At 40.7% G+C, this 12926-nt stretch overlaps 1 pseudogene; it reads right to left on the bottom strand.

Moving 5' to 3' along the window:
* Positions 1-7646: 7646 nt before the first annotated feature.
* LOC149164087 (sucrose synthase 4 pseudogene) lies at positions 7647-8240 on the bottom strand (annotated as a pseudogene).
* Positions 8241-12926: the final 4686 nt, after the last annotated feature.

The following is a 12926-nucleotide window of genomic DNA, read 5'->3' as shown; positions in this document are numbered from 1 at the left end:
TTAAAAAAGCATTCACTGATATTAAGGCTAGAAATGAGCCAGTGAGATACCAACTTTACAACCAGTTGCTAAGGATGGCACCCACTAATCAACAAAGGCTAATGGCAGCCTATGACATCCAGGAAGGGAAAATGACTCTCAGTCATTTCAGACCTATAATGCAGCAACCACAATCAGCTGCTGACTATATTAGAACCAATCTGGAAGTGCTCTCCAAAGATATACATCCGATGGACCAGATTGAATTGCACAAACAGACCGGGGAAATGGTATATTCTACATTGGCAGACAAAACATTGTTGGCCCATAGATTGCAAAACTCTCTGCACAATACCTCTGCCCAACTAGAATTGGAGAAAGCTTCATCACAGGCCAACGAAAATAGAATCAAGTCCTTGGAGGAAATTATTATAGAGTTGGGACATGATCCCCAGGATCCGAAAGGCATTCAGGCCTTGATCAAAAATAAAGAGGAAGACATAGCAGCCCTCAAAAGACAACTCAAGCTGCCAGCTACACTACATCCTCAAGCCACAGAGATAGCACAACAAAAAGAAGAGCAGGATGTGGTAACTTTGCTTATGAGCTTGCACAAAAGATTGATAGAAACAGAGGGTGCCTTGGAGGCATCATTGCAGGGGAGACAGGGAGAGTTGGCCTCTCAGCCAATTCAAACAACTCACATTCTTACAGCTGCTCCCCCTACGGCCACCATAACAGTCCCTCCCACTGGTCCAACATCAGAAGCAGGTACCTCAAGTTCAGCACCAGTTTCAGCAGCAACTACAACAACAGCAGAGCAAGAGACCAGCTTGAGTATGGAGGGGATGATGAAAGAAATAAAAGCCCTGGAAGTGCAAATGGCAGAATTGAAAGAGGCCAAAGAAAAGCTGGCCAAAATTGAGGAAAGATATGACAAGTCAAAGCAGGATGTAGCTGAGAAGACAAGGGAAGTGAAAACCCTGGAAAAAAGAATAAAAGAACTGGAGAAAGAGCTTACTCTTGATAGGACCTTAGCTGAGGTCAAGAAAATTTTGTGGGCCAAGATTGGCCAATCCATTACAGACCAGTGGCAATCAATTGAGACCATACATGAGCAAATGGACTTGATAGGCTTAGCTCAATTTGAAAATCAAAAGGCTAGAGCATCATTAGGGAATATGCCTGAGCAAGCCAACAGGATGATTCAATTCCTAAACACTCATACCAGAGAGCAACTGGCAGCAATAGGTATCAGGAACAGGACTGATACCATCTTGCTAGTAAAAAGGGTGCTGACCCTAAGGAATTTTGTGCAAACTCTAGAAAGAAAATGCCAAGAAATGCAGGCAGAGGTGAATGAGTTCAGAATAAAGTTTGCAGCATTACAGAGCAGAGGGATACCAAGTTTAGTAACTAGCGCTGGAAGACTACTGTCACATGAGCATTATGCCAACAGGGTAAACAACTATGCCTCCAATCAAATCACAGCGTCCTCAAGCACATCAGAAGAAACAGGGCCTCCATCTGGACAAAGTCTCTATGACAAATTAGAAAACCTGTTTTACATTGAGCATGAGATAAACCATCTCTTTGAAGTCCAGCCAAACTTTTACAGATACACTGAAGCTGATGAAACATTGATAAAGATACAAAGACATCAGCCGCCTACAGAGGATTGGTGGAAAGGAATGATGGAGACATTGCTCAGGTAAATTTTATTTATTGATTCTTTTTGGTCAGCTACAGGTCAGCGAAAACAGAGACATGGTCCACCTGTCAAAGGGAAGAAAAAGCAATGCAAGGCAGAAATGGAATGGTCACTACAGCTCATTGAATGCAAAGAAACTGAGCACTGATGATGAAGACCAAGACAACAACAAACAGCGTACCAGCATCAGGACAGCAAACGCAGAATGAATGCGCAACAGGCAACCGACTCACACAGCCCAGAAAAGTCAAAATATCTCTGACTAATTGGACAGCTTGCACATTCATATTTATTACAACATTTATTCCCTCAGTTACTACTTCTTAAGAGTTGGTAAAGAAAGTTATGAGTTCAAAGACTTATCTTCATGATATTTTGTATCACCCTTTTGTATAAATACCTCCCCATAATATGTATTTGGGGTTGGTGATTTTCTCTCTTAGCTACGCTGTAATTTCTGAGACTCTCTAATACAAATGGCTGTTGGAGTTCATGGTTTCTGCGCTGTCTGAATGTGCAAATGATGTTCTGGGACCTGCTACTGAATTCCTGAGTCATTCGAAGGAACAATAAGTTATTCTAAACTTCGTTTTTATGTTTCTGTGTTTACAAATTTCACATATGTCTCATAATCTTGATAACAGAGAGAAAGAATAGCCCAGGATTTGTTTAATTACACCCTGTGCTCAATTTCTGTTATTACTTATGTTTTCCTCAGAATTAGTCATAGATATGAATTCTTAACTGCTCATGTTTGCACTAATTCCTTCATGTTGAATACTGTTTAGGAATTCTTAACTGCTCCTGGACAATACTCATACACTTTCCCTCTGCCAGCTTAATGAAAGATTCTTGATTGCCTTTCATTCCCTGACTTCATTCCATCATTTCAGATTTGAAAATTGTTCCTAGACTGCCTACCTTGCTCTGTAGCATTACCACTTACCCCAAGAAACATTTTCAGCTATACACCATCCTTGACTCCATGGCCCAATGGAACAGACTGTCTTAGACTTTCTCCTCAGCTCTGCTTGGAATCACCATCCAACAAGCTTCAAACAAAAAACCTGTGCATCATAACTAGCCTAAATATTACAAAACAAAGCTAAATTACAAAGAGAGAGCCCTCTCTAATTGCAGGTAGGCTAGGACCTGCAGCTAAAAGATTGGTTAGTAGTTACCTCGGCCGTATTCCCTCCAGGAGGCAGGGAACAACCTGAGTGATAACATATAGATTTAGAAAAGAGATCACAAATAGACGAGAGGAAGTAAAAGAAAGTAACATTTAAGGATGATTATAAAAATAAAGTTTCAAAGGACCTTTTCGATCTTGAAGGTTTGCAGAAAGTATTGAAGACAGTGTCTAATGAAATGGTTGAAATCAAGAAGCAGGTAGCAGAATCCTCTGCTCCCAATAAACTGTTTTGCTCGTTTAAAAGGAACTCTTCTTCTGCATCACAATCCTCGAACACCATTTCAAATGCTAAGTCTAATAAAGAAATAGAAGAAGATTCACCAGTCGAAGAGGAAGCCGAAACGGAAGAAGAAGTTGAATTAAATGGAATGTGGGATTTCATCCTCCCAAATGAAGAAGAGGCACAAGCTATGCCAGTAACTACGAGGAGAAAAAACTCTCCTGACATGTCTATCACAAATCAGAAACAAAAAACTGCTACTCCTGTAAAGGAGAAAACAGTAACAAAAAAGTCTAAGACTAGTTAGATAGACCCTATTCCACTAGATTCTCCAAATGCTTCCAAAACATTGGTAATCTCAGATACAGTGGAATACAACATAGTCGAAGATATGAAAAAGACTAGAGCAAACATTTCATTGCATGAACTCACTAAACTCAAGCAACAACATAAAATTTTATTAAGAGAATTAAAAGCAGTTCCTGTATCCCCTCTGCCATCTGCTGTAGTTACTCAAGCTACCTATGATATGGGAAAACCTCCATCATCTTCCAACAAAGTAGATCCTTTGGATTTAGTTCTGATCGGTGATAAATATATTTCTCATATTCCTCCATTTCTTCTCACTTCCAAAATTTTCAACATTAATGTTCATAATTGTCTTATTGATTCAAGAGCCTCTTCAAATATTATTCCAAGAGCCGTGTGCACCAAATTGAATATTACACCTCAAAAATCTGTGGTACACATAGTTCAATTAGACAGGACAAAAGTAGAGGTACTCGGAGAAATAACATCAGTTTCAATTAGTCTTTTCTCTAATCCAAAAGTTTCACAAATAATTGATATTTTAGTGGCTGATATCCCTGAATTTTATGGTTTAATCCTAAGTAGGGATTGGTCTGAAAAGTTGCATGGTTACTTCGCAACTGATTGGTCTCACATGTGGTTTCCACATAATGGTAAACTAAACCAAATCAGGGTAGACCGAGAAAATTTCATGAAATATATAGCCACTGACCTTGAGGGAAGCAATGAACTTGTTGGCTTCACCAATAAAATCAATGGAAATTACTCAACTGAGTCATTTTTGGGATCCTTTAATGCTCAGAGGTCTCCCTTCCTAGATAATGCCATAGTGTCTCAAATAGAAATTTTTTCACAAACAAATGCTTCCAAGTGTGTAAATTTAGTAGATAAAATTTCAAATAATTCTTTGTTCTGGACTCTCTATTTTGATGGTTCCAAATCTGAAGCCAGTGTAGGCACAAAATGCATTTTGATCAATCCGCAAGGAGAAAACCATGTTAGCCTACAGACTTGAATTTTAGTGTGCCAATAATGTCACTGAATATGAAGCATTGATCCAAGGTCTGTACAAATCCATTGGCCTTAATGTCAAATATCTGCAAGTCTATGGTGATTTTGAAATAATTGTGAAGTAGGTAAGAAATACAATTCATTGTGTCTCTGGGCACCTTAAACATTATCAATCATTAGCCCAGAATCTGACTTCTCACTTCTCTGCTTTTAACATTTCTTCAGTTCCTAGATTGCAAAACGCAAGTGCTGACTTACTTGCTAATGTAGCATCCAAAATTATACCTGCAGAAGAGTTCAGTCCAAATGGTGGGCCCCAGTATTGCAGCAATAATGATGCAACTCCTGGAACTCCCTTCTTTAATTTTATCAACCTGATAGTTCGTAACAAACTTGGAAGCGACGGTGTTGTATGCACAAGTACTAGCTCTTGCCGCAGCTGTCACTTGGTCAGCTGGCATAAGTCCGCTAGGAGCTTAAGACAACTTCTATGAGCTCTTAGAAGAAGCTTTTTAACTGATGAATGAAAGCTAACTCAAAGGGTCTAATTTACTTGCAGAAAGAAACTGGAAAGCGGAAAGGAAATGCAAACCCTAGCAAACCCTAATTTTACCAGCTAGCTCTACTGATGCGAAAAAGAGGATGCAAGCTACTGAAAGAGATGCCATTGAATTCTAGGAAGGTAAAATGCATGTGTCTAAGTTATCACTATATGAAGAAAACATCTTTTTGTAGTTTTGAATAAGTTGTCACAATTATCATGCATACAATTTAACTGTTTTTGATTGTGCAAAGGTGGATTGGCGAGAGGAAATGCTTGGAAGAGGTCAGGAAGGTTCAGAGAGGGCCTAAGGGGTCCTTAACACCCTTCCAGAGAGTTTCACAGACTTTGGCTATCAAGAAACCTCATTCGTGAGCTTCTACAGGAAGTCTGCAGGGGTTCTACATGATGTTTCAAGAATTTCTACAGGATGTTCAAAAATTTCTACAGGATGTTTAAAAATTGGATTTTGGAGGATGGGTGAGTGAGGGAAGATGCATGAATGGATATGGAGGTAGGATAGGGGTCTGAAGTGGCCAAGGGACTGGTGGATGGAGTGGTGAGAAGGTGTAGATAGCTAAGTTGGCTCAAAGAAGGCTGAAACAATGATGTACAAAAACTAGGGTTATGTGAGCAAATGTGGCAAACGTGAGGTAAGGATTCTAAGTAGAGGGTGGAGTGGATGGTGCTGATGGAGAATAAGCAGATGAAGGAGTGGTACAGGTGCTCTGCAAGTCGTTTTTCCAATCTGAACCAACAAAGACTTGTAAATTCAAAGACCTAGTTACGTTGACCTAATTTGCTAACTGTCAGTAAAGAGAATGAACATAAGTGTGACCTGCAATGGAACCATGTATTTTAACTCATGCAACTAAGCAAACGAAAGTATGAACTTGTAACCAACTTCTACACATGAAGATCAAACACTAGTGATTGCATGGCAAAGAAAAATCAGTGTTTTTGTGGGCAGCAAAGTCATCCTAGTCACAGCTCCTGATCCCACTGAGGGAGAGGTGAAACCACAGATGTTTGTTGGCCCTTTTCTTGGATCTTTTTCTGTTAGCAACCGATCAACTAAATCTGAGCATGAAAAGTTATTTTACTCATCAAAAACAACCTAAATAACAAAACAAGATTTAAATCTAAATAGCAGATTTTATTCTAAGAATGCAGCAAAGACACATGAAAGTAAACAAAGGAGGTACTGGGCACTTGAGATGGGCCCAAACCGAAGAGCTACAACCTCCTAAGAGAGATTTAGAGCTGGTGCAAAGCTGGATTCATCTTTATTGAGCAAGAAATGTTACATTCCAAAAACTGTCCACAAGGAGAACTTGAAAATGTGCTGAGAGCAAAGCTAATCTACTGCCTAAAAATCGAACTACAAAATAGCTAACTTCTGCCTACACCATGACTAAAAAAATGACTACAAAATGACTATAAAGTGACTAACTACTGGCTAACCAAAATGAAGCCCTAAGCCTTCTTATTTATACAAATTGAGGACCCCAACAGTCCTCCTAAACTTTAGGGACTCAGCTGCCCAAAACTTGTAGTTAACAGCAGTCTTACTTGACTTGCTTGGCTGCCCTTGTGATAATTTATTTGGTGGCCCTTGAACTCCGAGCTGATGGTGGAGAATTAGAGGTAAGGGCCCATAAATGAAGGGAACACCTTCCTAAAAATCCTCTCCACGAATTTGGCTGCCAAGTGCTTATTTCAACCCTTGATTTTGTCTCCAAATTGACCAAAAAGACTACACAAAGCACACATTAGACTTGTTGGCATAATGACTAACCCAATTCACTCTATTAGCATAAATATAATAAAAAACATGCAATAAACTAATGAGAATGGTGGATTAAGTCAAATTAGGAGGTTGAATGAGCCCATATAATTATCCATTTTTGGGGCTCATCATCACCCCCCTACTGAAAGTGTTGCTCATCCTCTGAGCAACCAATCTATCTCCTCATCTTTGATGGCCTTGGTGGCCTCCTTGTCATGCCAAGCTTCTGAAGTGATGGCCTCTTCTCGGTCATGAAACCATGCTTTTCGCTCTGCTCCTTCCCACTGTCTGCTCCTTTTCCTAGAGAATTTTCAGCTTTGGTATGATTGTGCAAGTATATTTAATCAGATGGTGGCAATGGTGGTGAAAGGAGGTGAAACCAGTGGAGGATGGAAGAAAAGAGTGGTTGCATGCCTCCTCAACAGACTTCAAGCTTCAAATCCCTCTCCATAATCGATTCTGGCCTGCCCAAAGGCTCTACAGGATGTTTCTGGTAGAAATACAGAACTTCCTGTAGAAAGTCCTGTAGCTTCCTATAGAAGGTTGAACCATGACTAAATTGTGTCCGAACCCTGAAAAAATGAGTGTTCATGGAGGGGATGGATGTGAGGATGCCTGGGAACTTGGTAGGGACCCTTCTGCTTGTGTTGGGAGGCCCCCTTTCCGCATTGTGTTCCTGCAACCTGCAACAATTTCCAGGGATTAAACTTGTTTTTTTTTTTTCTCTCTGTTTCTTCCTTCTTTTCTTTCTTGCTTTTCCTCTTGCTTCTCCTGTGGCTTTTCCTGTGATGGCTTGCCCTAGGTTTTCTTTCCCTTAGCTTCCTTACCCTTAGTTTTCTTCTCTGCCTCACTATCTTGCTTCCTCATGCTCTGTTTTGGCTTGTGCACTGATCAGAATGGGAATTCTGTATATGGTTTCCTCCCCAGAACGTGGAGGACAGTATCCCTCAAGTGTTTTTTCTTTGCAACCCATTCAACCAGTCTTGTCATGTTTTTCACTCTATCGAGTCTTGCCATAGAAAAGATAATGGGCTTTTTACGGTCATTCAAAATACACATGTGTTCAGCTGTCTGTTCAGGATTGAACAAGAGTTCCTCAATTGAACCATGTAAAGCAGTAAGACGATGCTGCTTCTCTGTATAAGGGAAATAAATCTGCATGTCTGCTCCAGGAGAAAAAATGTTGAACTTGAGATCAAAAACATCAATTCCATGAACCACACGATAAAGACCAGGAAGGGTGAAAGCAGTGTGGCTCTCATACTGTCCAACAGTATCCTTGCTTCCAGCAATCTCTTGATACGTGCTAGTGATAATAAAATCTGCATGATTCATTGCAATTAGATCTGCAGTAAACTGGCAAGAGAAATGGTATTTTTTTTCAGTATATGTCTGAATCTGAGTATTTGGTCTTCTCCAAAGCATGGGCTGTGTTGCACTGAAGACAATTCCAGGAAACAATAAGAAAACGACTTTTGAATTCATAGACAGACTTGCATTCACATTTTCCCTACCCCCTCAACACGTCGAATTCACCACCTTTTGAATTATTTGCATGGGAAAGTTATGTTCAGGCCTACCTCACTGAGAATTGCCACCCTCGCCGTGAACAGTCCAAGCTTCTTCGTATGCTGGGTTTCCAATAGCACAACTTCCTGTAGAAACACCTGTAGAGTGCCCCTGCGCCTCTGAGCGAGCCTGATACGTAGCAGAATCTCGAAGACAGGTAGAAAAACTCAGTGGAGGACGATAGGTTAACCGATTGTGCACACTTCAGTTGAGGATGTGGAAAGTGCAGATGAACAACAATTTGTGAGTTTCAGCTAAGCCGTCTTTAATTGTTGCGTGATTTGTAGTGAGGTGGCAAAAACATATGCGCTGGATTTTTTTGAACTACAGTGATGTTATGAACTACATGTCTTCTTCTATCTGTTAATCATTTGATGTCCTGTGCACTGGAGTTCAACACATCTACCACTGCCTGTGTTTTTCAACTTCCACGTGAATGACTATACACGCATGCTGCGTGATTTTTGCATGGATGAGTGCAATCGAATATGGCTAGCTTCCTGGCTGAATCCGCCCATCTCATTCGTTCATGCAGTGCTTAGATTAGATTCATGCAATAGAGGAAAAAGTTTTAGTCACATACCTGAAGTCAAATGGTTGTCGTGAGGTGCTTTTTGCTGCTGCATGCATTTGTTTTAGTGGTTGCATGATGGCTCCTTTGTGCTATAAGCTCTTTGTTGTCTTATGTGTGGTTATTTTTCTTGTTCAGGTATCCTCTATCCGGATCTAAGCTACAGGAGTTCATTTCCACGTTCAGATCTGCACCCTCAAGCTGCTGCTGCTGAATTTTCACAGGACCGAAACTTGTTTTCGCCATTGCTCCCGAATGATAGATCAGATCGATCTGAAACTTGTAGAGCATGTTCCTATCATCATGATGCACCTCCCATAGCAAAATTGCGATCAATGGATGCACAGATTTCGAGAAAAATGGAAAATGGTTGAAGATTTCAGAGATCAATTTCTCAGAAACCGTGCATCAGAATTGGCTGAAACTGCTTGGGTAGGTTACTATCACCCATATGCATCTCCCCATGAAACAGGTTTTGAAATGGATGCACGGATATGGAGAAAATGTAAAAATGGCTGACGGTGATGGAGGCGGATTTCTTGGAAACCATGCACCGGAATGGGCTGAAATTGCTCAGGCATGTTGCCATCCTCCCTATACAGTACCCCGTAAAACGGTTTTTCAAATGGATGCATGGTTTTCAATTTAGGGCAAAAACAAATTTTGTTCTATGTATTTTTTCTTCAAAGCATTCTGCAAGTTTTTGCATGGAAAGAAAAACTGAGCTTTGGCTGTGATGTAGGCATGGAGATGATGGAGGAGGAGTTTGAAGATTGCAGGAGGACTTCTAAACCCTTGAGGAAGCTATCATGTTTGCCAAAATACCTTTTTCAAATCCATTTCTAGCTTCCTGTAGAAATCCTGTAATTTCTATAGGAACTTCCTGTAGAACACACAGTTTTGAGGAAAGAAGTACAATGAGATGGAAAAAATGATGGAGAAGGGTGAGGGATGGAAACATGGATGCTTGCAGGCCTCATGGAAAGATTCTCGGCCTTCAGGTCCTCTTCAGAGATCAATTTTGGCTCGTTTGTAGGCTTCCTGTTGAAGACACAAAAATTCCTGTAGAAGACACAGAACTTCTTGTAGAAGGCATAGAACTTCCTTTGTCTTTGTTTTGAGCGATCCTCCTGACCTGCAATGTCCTTCTTGCAACCTGCAATTATCCAATGGAAATTAGGTTTATTTTTATTTTTCTTTTTCTCTTTTTTTTTTGAAAAACAACTAGGGCGCCTCATGGAGGTTTTCACCCTAATTGCCTGCCCTGGGCGCCTCCAAGGGAGGTTTTCACCTAGAGACCTTATTCTCTTTTTCTTTTCTCTTTTTTCTTCTTTTTTTTTTTCAACCCATTGACCGCCTCATGGAGGTTTTCAGTCAATGAGGCAATCTAAGGCACCTCCGAGGAGGTTTTCACCTTAGATTTTCCCTCTTCTTTCCATTTTTCTTTATTTTTTATTTTTTCTCTTTTTTCTACCCTACCCTACTTGAAAAACAAAATTCTTTTCAAGTATAAGAATACTTCCAATGGAGCCATGTGCACATCGAGATTAGAGACAGGATGATGTGGAGGCTTGAAATGCATGCTTGGACAGCTATCCGGATTTCAGAGACCAAATGATCTGACTTTGAAGGGATCAAACATAGCTGAGGAAGAGAGTACCGCTGCAACTTAGTGACCGTATGAAACAATATCTCAATATAGCTCTGATATCCTTGGTTCTTTTGCTGATCTAGATCATGTTTCATGTCACCTTCTAACATGACTTCCTCATCTTCCTCTTTTTGCTGATCTTTCTCTTGAATACATGGAAGATTTGATGGTAACCATGAGGGAACTCTCTCAATCTCTGATTCTGATCTCTTCTCTTCATCAAGTGCAGCCCATGGTTCTTTGATCTCCTCTTTGGAATTTTCTTTTGCCTTTGGTCCTTCAATGTTGTCAATATAATCTCTGTTTTGCAACACTCTTCCTGAGCTTTGGTGAAGATCATTGAGCTCAGGAGGAGTCATTTGGACATGTTGTGCCTCAGCTTTGCAATTGTGTTGAGCTGCTCCAATGGGCAGGTTTGGAAATGGTGGTACGGGTAGTTGAGTGGGGGTGTATATTTGAGATGGATGTGGATGGGGTTGTGGTTGGGTAGGTGGTGGAGGAAAATGAGCAGGAGGAGAGTTGTACTGGGGCCTCCACCCCTAATGAGGTTCATTCCACTGAGGCTGTGGCTGAGCATAAGAGTGAAACGAATGAGCAACTGGTTGGGCATAATATGGATTTGTGAAGGAACAAGGAGGAGGTGTGAACCAGAAAGGATGAGCAGGGGGACCCCAAGAAGGCATGAAAGTGGCTTGATAGGGGTCATAATAGGTCTCGGGAGTCCCTTGCAGTTCCTGCTGGTAAGATCTAGGTCCATGCGGCCTCCTTTGGTTCATATAGTAGAGTGATTCAGTGGCTCCTTTGGCTCTCTGATATGCAGCTTTGATTCTGGGTAAGGAAGGGCACTGATTTGTAGGATGGTATTCTTCACAGACAAAACACACTTCTATGGAGTACAATGGACATTCGTTCCTAGGATGCTTTCTAGTGCACTTAGGACAAAAAATGGCCAAAGCCCTCTTGGCTTCTTCTTTCTTCTTTTGGATCCGCAAGGTATCCAGTTGCATGGCAAGAAACTGCCTTACCTCGCTCTTGAAATCTTCCATCTGATTTGCAAATTCATTTTTGGATAAGGTATTGCTCCCAACATTTCTGCTTGTAGCCATTTGCTCCAGAGGAATGTTTTCTTCTTCTTCTTCCCTTGAGGTTCTTCAAATATGTCTTGCTGTCCACCTAAGGGTTCTTTACTCACAGCCATCGAAGAAGAGAGAAGGTTGGCCGTGTGAAGCAGTGGGGGCGTTGTGCAATCATTTTTCTGAATTATCTCTACTCCTACAAGGTATGAAAGGAAATCTTTTTGGTTGATTTTTGCTTTTTTTCTGCTTGTACCTGCAAAAACTAAAATAGATTGAACTACAACTAACTATCTTGCTGAAATGAAAATGCGGAATTGAAATGAAAGCAAGAAAGGACTAATCTATTTTGCTAAAATGAAATTGCAGGAATGAAATGCTAGGCTACGCTTGCGGAATTGAAACGCTAATCTACGCTTGCAGAAATGAAATTGTGGAATTGAAATGCTAATCTATGAAAGCGGGAAATTCTCATCTACTTTTGCAAAAAGGAAATTGCATAATGGAAATGAAATAAACTACTTAGCAGAAGGTTGTAGTGGAAAATAGAAGAAAAGCAGTAATCACCAATACTCTAACGCTTCCCCGAAAACGGCGCCAAAAAGAGTGGTGGGCCCCAGTATTGCAGCAATAATGCTGCAACTCCTGGAACTCCCTTCTTTAATTTTATCAACCCGGTAGTTCGTAACAAACTTGGAAGCGATGGTGTTGTATGCACAAGTATTAGCTCTTGCCGCAGCTGTCACTTGGTCAGCTGGCACAAGTCCGCTAGGAGCTTAAGCCAACTTCTATGAGCTCTTAGAAGAAGCTTTTTAACTGATGAATGAAAGCTAACTCAAAGGGGCTAATTTACTTGCAGAAAGAAACTGGAAAGCGGAAAGGAAATGCAAACCCTAACAAACCCTAGTTTTACCAGCTAGCCCTATTGATGTGAAAAAGAGGATGCAAGCTACGACTTCTAGGAAGGTAAAATGCATGTGTCTAAGTTATCACTATCCGAAGAAAACATCTTTTTGTATTTTTTAATAAGTTGTCACAATTATCATGCATACAATTTAACCGTTTTTCACTGTGCAGAGGTGGATTGGCGAGAGGAAATGCTTGGGAGAGGTCGGGAAGGTTCAGAGAGGGCCTAAGGGGTCCCTAACACCCTTCCAGAGAGTTTCACAGAGTTTGGCTATCAAGAAACCTCATTCGTGAGCTTCTACAGGAAGTCTGCAGGGGTTCTACAGGATGTTTCAGGAATTTCTACAGGATGTTCAGAAATTTCTACAAGATGTTTAAAAATTGGATTTTGGAGGATGGGT

Source organism: Pinus tabuliformis, chromosome 5_1, assembly GCF_031772625.1.
Source record: "Pinus tabuliformis cultivar Carrire ecotype Pingquan chromosome 5_1, CPIR1, whole genome shotgun sequence".
Lineage (NCBI taxonomy): Eukaryota > Viridiplantae > Streptophyta > Pinopsida > Pinales > Pinaceae > Pinus > Pinus tabuliformis.
This window is presented reverse-complemented; position numbering and strand designations above follow the sequence as displayed.